This window comes from Cryptomeria japonica, unplaced genomic scaffold (genome assembly GCF_030272615.1).
Source record: "Cryptomeria japonica unplaced genomic scaffold, Sugi_1.0 HiC_scaffold_50, whole genome shotgun sequence".
NCBI lineage: Eukaryota > Viridiplantae > Streptophyta > Pinopsida > Cupressales > Cupressaceae > Cryptomeria > Cryptomeria japonica.
Window position 1 is genome coordinate 50,882 of NW_026728872.1, and position 11,619 is coordinate 62,500.

General features: G+C 63.5%; 2 non-coding genes across 2 annotated transcripts; both read left to right on the plus strand.

Moving 5' to 3' along the window:
* Positions 1 to 400: 400 nt before the first annotated feature.
* On the plus strand, positions 401 to 519 carry LOC131862669 (5S ribosomal RNA). Its single transcript, XR_009361607.1, has one exon. It is a non-coding gene; the product is annotated as a 5S ribosomal RNA (ribosomal RNA).
* A 7,830-nt stretch (positions 520 to 8,349) lies between these two features.
* LOC131862661 (5S ribosomal RNA) lies at positions 8,350 to 8,468 on the plus strand. Its single transcript, XR_009361599.1, has one exon. It is a non-coding gene; the product is annotated as a 5S ribosomal RNA (ribosomal RNA).
* The last annotated feature ends 3,151 nt before the right edge of the window (positions 8,469 to 11,619 follow it).

Below are 11,619 nucleotides of genomic sequence, written 5' to 3' on the forward strand. Positions count from 1 at the left end.
TTGGGTGCCCACCTTGCACCAAGTGCGCACCCGGGGCAAACCGAGCGCCTTGGTGCACCGGGGCAAGATCGAGCGTGCACCCGAGGCGCCCCGAACATGCACCAAGGTGCACTCGGCCCACATGTGAGCGCAGGTCGTTGCGCCCGAGGTGGTGTGTGGGCACCGCGTTGCAGACGGGACACTGCACGCACACGACGCCCCCTCCAGGTGCACGCACGTAGGCCGGGCCGGGTGCACACCCGACGCCCTAGCAAGGTGCGCGCACCCGGGCAGGGCTCACACTTGGCGAACGGGGCGCACTTCGCGAGGGAGGGTGTGCACCTCGACGGGGGTGGGTGGCCGGGGTGGATTCGCACGTGGGTCGCGGTTTGCTAAGTACACACTGCGACAAGCTCATAACGGGTGCGATCATACCAGCATTAGTGCACCGGATCCCATCAGAACTCCGCAGTTAAGCGCGCTTGGGCCGGAGTAGTACTGGGATGGGTGACCTCCCGGGAAGTCCCGGTGTTGCACCCTTTTTTAGTTTTTCGCCGGGCGTCGCAATGCTATTTGAATAAACCTTTTGCCCGTTTGCGTTCTCGTCGGGGCCGGGCCGGGCCGGGGTGCGCTGCCCGCACTACCGCGCGCGCGGGGGCGACACCGAGCGCGCACCCGAGGCACCCCGAGCACACAGGCCACGGTGCAACCCGGGCGTTGTGCGCGCACCCCGGTGCGCCCGAGGTGCTGCGCGCGCACCCAGGTGAAATCGGTGTGCACCTCGGCCAGTGCGCGCTCGGTCGAGTCGCGCACGTTGGCCAAGGTGCACGGTGATGTTTCTTACTCTAAGGTTCCGCACCAGACGCCCGGGACAGGTGAGCGAAGCTGGGCGGGGCCGGGTGCGCGGCCGGGGCAGGTGCACGCAGCTGGAGAGAGCTTTGGAGCACACTTCGGAGCGCACCAATGATGCGCTCCATTCAAAAGTTTCCTGAAAAGGCAAAAAAAGTTGAGATTATAGAATTTCCCACTTGAGAGATTGTAAAAAAAAAAAATTTAAAATGAAGGAAACGCGGGTGCCAAGGTGTGCGCAGCCCAGCCAAGGTGTGCGCACCAAGGCGCCCACCCTGGCGAAGGTGCACGCAAGGTGCGCACCCGAGGCAAACCGGACAATTAACCCAACTTTCGACTTCGCGCGCACCTTGGAGCGCACTTCGGAGCGCTCCTTGGTGCGCACCAATCTTGGGCACCTCGGAGTGCACCATGGCGCCCACCAAGGTGCGCACCCGGGGCAAACCGAGCTCCGACTTCGTGCGCACCTTGGAGCGCACGAAAGGTGCGCACCATGGCGCCCACCAAGGTGCGCAGCCCAGCCAAGGCGTGCGCATCAAGGTGCGCACCCTGGCGAAGGTGCGCACCCGGGGCAAACCGAGCTCCGACTTCGTGCGCACCTTGGAGCGCACAAAAGGTGCGCAACCCAGCCAAGGTGTGCGCACCCCGGTCAAACCGAGCTCCGAATCGTGCGCACCAGAGGTGCACGCCATCGTGCGCACCTTGGAGCACACTTCGGAGCCCTCCTTGGTGCGCGCCGATGTTGCGCACCTCGGAGCGCACCCGGGGAAAACAATGCAATTAACCCGACTTTCGACTTCGTGGGCACCTCGGAGCGCTCTCGGGTTCGCACCTCGGAGCACACCGAGGTGCGCACCTTTGATGCGCTGCCTTCACCAATTTCCAGAAAAGGCAAGAAAACATTGAGAAGGTGTGCGCACCGAGGTGCCCACCCTGGCGAAGGTGCACGCGAGGTGCGCACCCGGGGCAAACCGGGCTCCGACTTCGTGCACGCCGCACCTTGGAGCACACTTCGGAGCGCTCCTTGGTGCGCACCAGGGCGCGCAACCCAGCCGAGGTGCCCACCCCGGCGAAGGTGCACGCGAGGTGCGCACCCGGGGCAAACCGGGCTCCGACTTCGTGCACGCCATGGTGCCCACCGCGGCGAAGGTGCACGCGAGGTGCGCACCCGGGGCAAACCGGGCTCCGACTTCGTGCACGCCGCACCTTGGAGCACACTTCGGAGCGCTCCTTGGTGCGCACCATGGTGCCCACCAGGGCGCGCAACCCCGCCGAAGGTGCACGCGAGGTGCGCACCCGGGGCAAACCGGGCTCCGACTTCGTGCACGCCGCACCTTGGAGCACACTTCGGAGCGCTCCTTGGTGCGCACCATGGTGCCCACCAGGGCGCGCAACCCCGCCGAAGGTGCACGCGAGGTGCGCACCCGGGGCAAACCGGGCTCCGACTTCGTGCACGCCATGGTGCGCACCGCGGCGAAGGTGCGCACCCGGGGCAAACCGGGCTCCGACTTCGTGCACGCCGCACCTTGGAGCACACTTCGGAGCGCTCCTTGGTGCGCACCAGGGCGCGCAACCCAGCCGAGGTGCCCACCCCGGCGAAGGTGCACGCGAGGTGCGTACCCGGGGCAAACCGGGCTCCGACTTCGTGCACGCCGCACCTTGGAGCACACTTCGGAGCGCTCCTTGGTGCGCACCATGGTGCCCACCAGGCCGCGCAACCCAGCCAAGGTGTGCGCACCAAGGTGCACGCGAGGTGCGCACCCGGGGCAAACCGGGGTCCGACTTCGTGCACGCCGCACCTTGGAGCACACATCGGGGCGCTCCCGGGTTCGCACCGGCGTTGCGCACCGTGGTGGGCACCTCGGAGCACACCAAGGTGGGCAGCGAGGTGCGCACCTTTGATGCGATGCCTTCACTAATTTCCATAAAAGGCAAAAAAAAAACGAGATTTTAAAATTTCCGTTTTGAAAGATAGTGAGAAAAAGGGAATGCTGGTGCCATCTTGAGCCCGCCCTGGTGCGCAGCCCAGCCAAGGTGTGCGCACCAAGGTGCCCACCCTGGCGAAGGTGCGCGCCCGGGCAATTAATCCAACTTCCAACTTCGCGCGCGCCAGGGTGGGAGCGCACCCAACAACCGGGCCTGGGAAGAGCCAATGCGAGAAACCCCACCAAACGCTCTGACAAAAAAAGAGGGGGCGCTCCAGTAACCCCGCTTCGGAGCGCACCCTGGGCAAACCCAGCCAAGGTGCCCACCCCGGCCAAGGTGCAGGCGAGGTGCGCACCCGGGGCAAACCGGGCTCCGACAACGTGCACGCCGCACCTTGGAGCACACTTCGTAGCGCTCCCGGGTGCGCACCTCAGAGCACACCAAGGTGGGCAGCGAGGTGCGCACCTTTGATGCGCTGCCTTCACTAATTTCCAGAAAAGGCAAAAAAAAAAGGAGATTTTAAAATTTCCGTTTTGAAAGATAGTGAAAAAAACGGAACGCGCGTGCCATCTTGAGCCCGCCCTGGTGCGCAGCCCAGGTAAGGTGCCCACCCTGGCAAAGGTGCGCACCCGGGCAATTAACCCTACTTCCGACTTCGTGCGCGCCAGGGTGGCAACCGGGCCTCGGAAGAGCCAATGCGAGAAACCCCACCAAACGCTCCGACAAAAAAAGAGGCGGCGCTCCAATAACCCCGCTTCGGAGCGCAGCCGGGGCAAACCCAGCCAAGGTGCCCACCCCGACGAAGGTGCACGCGAGGTGCGCACCCGGGGCAAACCGGGCTCCGACAACGTGCACGCAGCACCTTGGAGCACACTTCGAAGCACTCCCGGGTGCCCACCGGCGTTGCGCACCGTGGTGGGCAGCGAGGTGCGCACCTTTGATGCGCTGCCTTCACTAATTTCCAGAAAAAGGCAAAAAAAAATGAGATTTTAAAATTTCCGTTTTGAAAGATAGTGAAAAAAAAGGAACGCGGGTGCCATCTTGAGCCCGCCCTGGTGCGCAGCCCAGGCAAGGCATGCGCACCAAGGTGCCCACCCGAGGTGCACACCCGGGGCAAACCGGGCTCCGACTTCGTGCAGGCCGCACCTTGGAGCACACTTCGGAGCGCTCCTTGGTGCGCACCATGGTGCCCACCAGGGCGCGCAACCCAGCCAAGGTCTGCACACCAAGGTGCCCACCCCGGCGAAGGTGCACGCGAGGTGCGCACCCGGGGCAAACCGGGCTCCGACTTCGTGCACGCCATGGTGCCCACCGCGGCGAAGGTGCACGCGAGGTGCGCACCCGGGGCAAACCGGGCTCCGACTTCGTGCACGCCGCACCTTGGAGCACACTTCGGAGCGCTCCTTGGTGCGCACCATGGTGCCCACCAGGGCGCGCAACCCAGCCAAGGTGTGCGCACCAAGGTGCACGCGAGGTGCGCACCCGGGGCAAACCGGGGTCCGACTTCGTGCACGCCGCACCTTGGAGCACACATCGGAGCGCTCCCAGGTTCGCACCAGCGTTGCGCACCTTTGATGCGCTGCCTTCACTAATTTCCAGAAAAGGCAAAAAAAAACGAGATTTTAAAATTTCCGTTCTGAAAGATAGTGAAAAAAACGGAACGCGGGTGCCATCTTGAGCCCTTCCTGGTGCGCAGCCCAGGCAAGTTGTGCGCACCAAGGTGCCCACCCTGGCGGAGGTGCGCGCCCGGGGCAATCCGGGCTCCGACTTCGTGCACTGCATGGTGCCCACCAAGGCGCGCAACCCAGCCAAGGTGCCCACCGCAGCGAAGGTGCACGCGAGGTGCGCACGCGAGGTGCGCACGCGAGGTGCACACCCGGGGCAAACCGGGCTCCGACTTCGTGCACGCCGCACCTTGGAGCACACTTCAGAGCGCTCCTTGGTGCGCACCAGGGCGCGCAACCCAGCCGAGGTGCCCACCCCGGCGAAGGTGCACGCGAGGTGCGCACCCGGGGCAAACCGGGCTCCGACTTCGTGCACGCCATGGTGCCCACCGCGGCGAAGGTGCGCACCCGGGGCAAACCGGGCTCCGACTTCGTGCACGCCGCACCTTGGAGCACACTTCGGAGCGCTCCTTGGTGCGCACCATGGTGCCCACCAGGCCGCGCAACCCAGCCAAGGTGTGCGCACCAAGGTGCACGCGAGGTGCGCACCCGGGGCAAACCGGGGTCCGACTTCGTGCACGCCGCACCTTGGAGCACACATCGGGGCGCTCCCGGGTTCGCACCGGCGTTGCGCACCGTGGTGGGCACCTCGGAGCACACCAAGGTGGGCAGCGAGGTGCGCACCTTTGATGCGATGCCTTCACTAATTTCCATAAAAGGCAAAAAAAAAACGAGATTTTAAAATTTCCGTTTTGAAAGATAGTGAGAAAAAGGGAATGCTGGTGCCATCTTGAGCCCGCCCTGGTGCGCAGCCCAGCCAAGGTTTGCGCACCAAGGTGCCCACCCTGGCGAAGGTGCGCGCCCGGGCAATTAACCCAACTTCCAACTTCGCGCGCGCCAGGGTGGGAGCGCACCCAACAACCGGGCCTGGGAAGAGCCAATGCGAGAAACCCCACCAAACTCTCTGACAAAAAAAGAGGGGGCGCTCCAGTAACCCCGCTTCGGAGCGCACCCTGGGCAAACCCAGCCAAGGTGCCCACCCCGGCCAAGGTGCAGGCGAGGTGCGCACCCGGGGCAAACCGGGCTCCGACAACGTGCACGCCGCACCTTGGAGCACACTTCGTAGCGCTCCCGGGTGCGCACCTCAGAGCACACCAAGGTGGGCAGCGAGGTGCGCACCTTTGATGCGCTGCCTTCACTAATTTCCAGAAAAGGCAAAAAAAAAAGGAGATTTTAAAATTTCCGTTTTGAAAGATAGTGAAAAAAACGGAACGCGCGTGCCATCTTGAGCCCGCCCTGGTGCGCAGCCCAGGTAAGGTGCCACCCTGGCAAAGGTGCGCACCCGGGCAATTAACCCTACTTCCGACTTCGTGCGCGCCAGGGTGGCAACCGGGCCTCGGAAGAGCCAATGCGAGAAACCCCACCAAACGCTCCGACAAAAAAAGAGGCGGCGCTCCAATAACCCCGCTTCGGAGCGCAGCCGGGGCAAACCAAGCCAAGGTGCCCACCCCGACGAAGGTGCACGCGAGGTGCGCACCCGGGGCAAACCGGGCTCCGACAACGTGCACGCAGCACCTTGGAGCACACTTCGAAGCACTCCCGGGTGCCCACCGGCGTTGCGCACCGTGGTGGGCAGCGAGGTGCGCACCTTTGATGCGCTGCCTTCACTAATTTCCAGAAAAAGGCAAAAAAAAATGAGATTTTAAAATTTCCGTTTTGAAAGATAGTGAAAAAAAAGGAACGCGGGTGCCATCTTGAGCCCGCCCTGGTGCGCAGCCCAGGCAAGGCATGCGCACCAAGGTGCCCACCCGAGGTGCACACCCGGGGCAAACCGGGCTCCGACTTCGTGCAGGCCGCACCTTGGAGCACACTTCGGAGCGCTCCTTGGTGCGCACCATGGTGCCCACCAGGGCGCACCCGAGGCAAACCGGGCTCCGACTTCGTGCACGCCGCACCTTGGAGCACACATCGGAGCGCTCCCAGGTTCGCACCAGCGTTGCGCACCTTTGATGCGCTGCCTTCACTAATTTCCAGAAAAGGCAAAAAAAAACGATATTTTAAAATTTCCGTTCTGAAAGATAGTGAAAAAAACGGAACGCGGGTGCCATCTTGAGCCCTTCCTGATGCGCAGCCCAGGCAAGTTGTGCGCACCAAGGTGCCCACCCTGGCGGAGGTGCGCGCCCGGGGCAAACCGGGCTCCGACTTCGTGCACTGCATGGTGCCCACCAAGGCGCGCAACCCAGCCAAGGTGCCCACCGCAGCGAAGGTGCACGCGAGGTGCGCACCCGAGGTGCACACCCGGGGCAAACCGGGCTCCGACTTCGTGCACGCCGCACCTTGGAGCACACTTCAGAGCGCTCCTTGGTACGCACCAGGGCGCGCAACCCAGCCAAGGTGCTCACCCCGGCGAAGGTGCACGCGAGGTGCGCACCCGGGGCAAACCGGGCTCGGACTTCGTGCACGCCGCACCTTGGAGCACACATCGGAGCGCTCCCGGGTTCGCACCAGCATTGCGCACCTTTGATGCGCTGCCTTCACTAATTTCCAGAAAAGGCAAAAAAAAGAAAAAAATGAGATTTTAAAATTTCCGTTTTGAAAGATAGTGAAAAAAACGGAACGCGGGTGCCATCTTGAGCCCGCCCTGGTGTGCAGCCCAGGCAAGTTGTGCGCACCAAGGCACCCACCCTGGCCAAGGTGGGTCACGGGGTGGGTCCTAGGGTGGGTAACGGGGTGGGTACTAAGGTGCGTGCCAAGGTGGGTCATAGGGTGGGTGCCAAGGTGGGCACCAGGGTGGGTGTGCACCAACCCTAGCCAGGGTAGGTCACGGGGTGGTTGTCGGGGTGGGCGTCAAGGAGCCAAGGTGGGTGGCAAGTAGCCAAGTTGCGTGCCAAGGTGGGTGTCGGGGTGGGTGCCAAGGATCCAAGGTGGGTGCCAAGGAACCAAGGTGGGTGTCTGGGTGGGTGCCGAGGTGGGAGCCAGGGTGGGTCCCAAGGTGAGTGCAAAGGTGGGTGCCAGGGTCAAGGTGAGTGCCAATGTGGGTTCCAAGGTGCCAGGGTCAGGGTGAGTGCCAATGTGGGTTCAAAGGTGCTAAGTTGGGTGCGAGGTTGGGTGCGAGGGTGGGTGGGTGCCAAGGTGTGCTAGGTGGAAGCCCGGGTGGGTCGGCATCCCATGGGTGTCGAGTTGGGTGCCTGATGGGTGCTTCTTGTCAAGTTTTAGTCGTCGGGACTCATTTCGAGCCTTAGAGGTCGTTTCTTGTCCGGTTGCCCTGTCTTCGACCTGGGAACCCAATTTTGGTCCTCGGGTCCCATTTTTTTTTGTCTCGCATCCCACTTTTGGCCTGTGGCCTTTTCGGGGTCGATTCTCGTTTTGGGCATCAGAGCATGTTTCTTCTCCTAAAACCCAATATTTGTTTATTAAGTCTCGGAACACATTTTTGTTCTCGTGGACCCATCATGGGTCTTGGAACGCATTTGTGGTCCTTGGGTCCCATTTTGCATCCCGAAACTTGTGTTTTGGTGCTTGATCCCTATTTTGGGTGCCCACCTTGCACCAAGTGCGCACCCGGGGCAAACCGAGCGCCTTGGTGCACCGGGGCAAGATCGAGCGTGCACCCGAGGCGCCCCGAACATGCACCAAGGTGCACTCGGCCCACATGTGAGCGCAGGTCGTTGCGCCCGAGGTGGTGTGTGGGCACCGCGTTGCAGACGGGACACTGCACGCACACGACGCCCCCTACAGGTGCACGCACGTAGGCCGGGCCGGGTGCACACCCGACGCCCTAGCAAGGTGCGCGCACCCGGGCAGGGCTCACACTTGGCGAACGGGGCGCACTTCGCGAGGGAGGGTGTGCACCTCGACGGGGGTGGGTGGCCGGGGTGGATTCGCACGTGGGTCGCGGTTTGCTAAGTACACACTGCGACAAGCTCATAACGGGTGCGATCATACCAGCGTTAGTGCACCGGATCCCATCAGAACTCCGCAGTTAAGCGCGCTTGGGCCGGAGTAGTACTGGGATGGGTGACCTCCCGGGAAGTCCCGGTGTTGCACCCTTTTTTAGTTTTTCGCCGGGCATCGCAATGCTATTTGAATAAACCTTTTGCCCGTTTGCGTTCTCGTCGGGGCCGGGCCGGGCCGGGGTGCGCTGCCCGCACTACCGCGCGCGCGGGGGCGACACCGAGCGCGCACCCGAGGCGCCCCGAGCACACAGGCCACGGTGCAACCCGGGCGTTGTGCGCGCACCCCGGTGCGCCCGAGGTGCTGCGCGCGCACCCAGGTGAAATCGGTGTGCACCTCGGCCAGTGCGCGCTCGGTCGAGTCGCGCACGTTGGCCAAGGTGCACGGTGATGTTTCTTACTCTAAGGTTCCGCACCAGACGCCCGGGACAGGTGAGCGAAGCTGGGCGGGGCCGGGTGCGCGGCCGGGGCAGGTGCACGCAGCTGGAGAGAGCTTTGGAGCACACTTCGGAGCGCACCAATGATGCGCTCCATTCAAAAGTTTCCTGAAAAGGCAAAAAAAGTTGAGATTATAGAATTTCCCACTTGAGAGATTGTAAAAAAAAAAAATTTAAAATGAAGGAAACGCGGGTGCCAAGGTGTGCGCAGCCCAGCCAAGGTGTGCGCACCAAGGCGCCCACCCTGGCGAAGGTGCACGCAAGGTGCGCACCCGAGGCAAACCGGACAATTAACCCAACTTTCGACTTCGCGCGCACCTTGGAGCGCACTTCGGAGCGCTCCTTGGTGCGCACCAATCTTGGGCACCTCGGAGTGCACCATGGCGCCCACCAAGGTGCGCACCCGGGGCAAACCGAGCTCCGACTTCGTGCGCACCTTGGAGCGCACGAAAGGTGCGCACCATGGCGCCCACCAAGGTGCGCAGCCCAGCCAAGGCGTGCGCATCAAGGTGCGCACCCTGGCGAAGGTGCGCACCCGGGGCAAACCGAGCTCCGACTTCGTGCGCACCTTGGAGCGCACAAAAGGTGCGCAACCCAGCCAAGGTGTGCGCACCCCGGTCAAACCGAGCTCCGAATCGTGCGCACCAGAGGTGCACGCCATCGTGCGCACCTTGGAGCACACTTCGGAGCCCTCCTTGGTGCGCGCCGATGTTGCGCACCTCGGAGCGCACCCGGGGAAAACAATGCAATTAACCCGACTTTCGACTTCGTGGGCACCTCGGAGCGCTCTCGGGTTCGCACCTCGGAGCACACCGAGGTGCGCACCTTTGATGCGCTGCCTTCACCAATTTCCAGAAAAGGCAAGAAAACATTGAGAAGGTGTGCGCACCGAGGTGCCCACCCTGGCGAAGGTGCACGCGAGGTGCGCACCCGGGGCAAACCGGGCTCCGACTTCGTGCACGCCGCACCTTGGAGCACACTTCGGAGCGCTCCTTGGTGCGCACCAGGGCGCGCAACCCAGCCGAGGTGCCCACCCCGGCGAAGGTGCACGCGAGGTGCGCACCCGGGGCAAACCGGGCTCCGACTTCGTGCACGCCATGGTGCCCACCGCGGCGAAGGTGCACGCGAGGTGCGCACCCGGGGCAAACCGGGCTCCGACTTCGTGCACGCCGCACCTTGGAGCACACTTCGGAGCGCTCCTTGGTGCGCACCATGGTGCCCACCAGGGCGCGCAACCCCGCCGAAGGTGCACGCGAGGTGCGCACCCGGGGCAAACCGGGCTCCGACTTCGTGCACGCCGCACCTTGGAGCACACTTCGGAGCGCTCCTTGGTGCGCACCATGGTGCCCACCAGGGCGCGCAACCCCGCCGAAGGTGCACGCGAGGTGCGCACCCGGGGCAAACCGGGCTCCGACTTCGTGCACGCCATGGTGCGCACCGCGGCGAAGGTGCGCACCCGGGGCAAACCGGGCTCCGACTTCGTGCACGCCGCACCTTGGAGCACACTTCGGAGCGCTCCTTGGTGCGCACCAGGGCGCGCAACCCAGCCGAGGTGCCCACCCCGGCGAAGGTGCACGCGAGGTGCGTACCCGGGGCAAACCGGGCTCCGACTTCGTGCACGCCGCACCTTGGAGCACACTTCGGAGCGCTCCTTGGTGCGCACCATGGTGCCCACCAGGCCGCGCAACCCAGCCAAGGTGTGCGCACCAAGGTGCACGCGAGGTGCGCACCCGGGGCAAACCGGGGTCCGACTTCGTGCACGCCGCACCTTGGAGCACACATCGGGGCGCTCCCGGGTTCGCACCGGCGTTGCGCACCGTGGTGGGCACCTCGGAGCACACCAAGGTGGGCAGCGAGGTGCGCACCTTTGATGCGATGCCTTCACTAATTTCCATAAAAGGCAAAAAAAAAACGAGATTTTAAAATTTCCGTTTTGAAAGATAGTGAGAAAAAGGGAATGCTGGTGCCATCTTGAGCCCGCCCTGGTGCGCAGCCCAGCCAAGGTGTGCGCACCAAGGTGCCCACCCTGGCGAAGGTGCGCGCCCGGGCAATTAACCCAACTTCCAACTTCGCGCGCGCCAGGGTGGGAGCGCACCCAACAACCGGGCCTGGGAAGAGCCAATGCGAGAAACCCCACCAAACGCTCTGACAAAAAAAGAGGGGGCGCTCCAGTAACCCCGCTTCGGAGCGCACCCTGGGCAAACCCAGCCAAGGTGCCCACCCCGGCCAAGGTGCAGGCGAGGTGCGCACCCGGGGCAAACCGGGCTCCGACAACGTGCACGCCGCACCTTGGAGCACACTTCGTAGCGCTCCCGGGTGCGCACCTCAGAGCACACCAAGGTGGGCAGCGAGGTGCGCACCTTTGATGCGCTGCCTTCACTAATTTCCAGAAAAGGCAAAAAAAAAAGGAGATTTTAAAATTTCCGTTTTGAAAGATAGTGAAAAAAACGGAACGCGCGTGCCATCTTGAGCCCGCCCTGGTGCGCAGCCCAGGTAAGGTGCCCACCCTGGCAAAGGTGCGCACCCGGGCAATTAACCCTACTTCCGACTTCGTGCGCACCAGGGTGGCAACCGGGCCTCGGAAGAGCCAATGCGAGAAACCCCACCAAACGCTCCGACAAAAAAAGAGGCGGCGCTCCAATAACCCCGCTTCGGAGCGCAGCCGGGGCAAACCCAGCCAAGGTGCCCACCCCGACGAAGGTGCACGCGAGGTGCGCACCCGGGGCAAACCGGGCTCCGACAACGTGCACGCAGCACCTTGGAGCACACTTCGAAGCACTCCCGGGTGCCCACCGGCGTTGCGCACCGTGG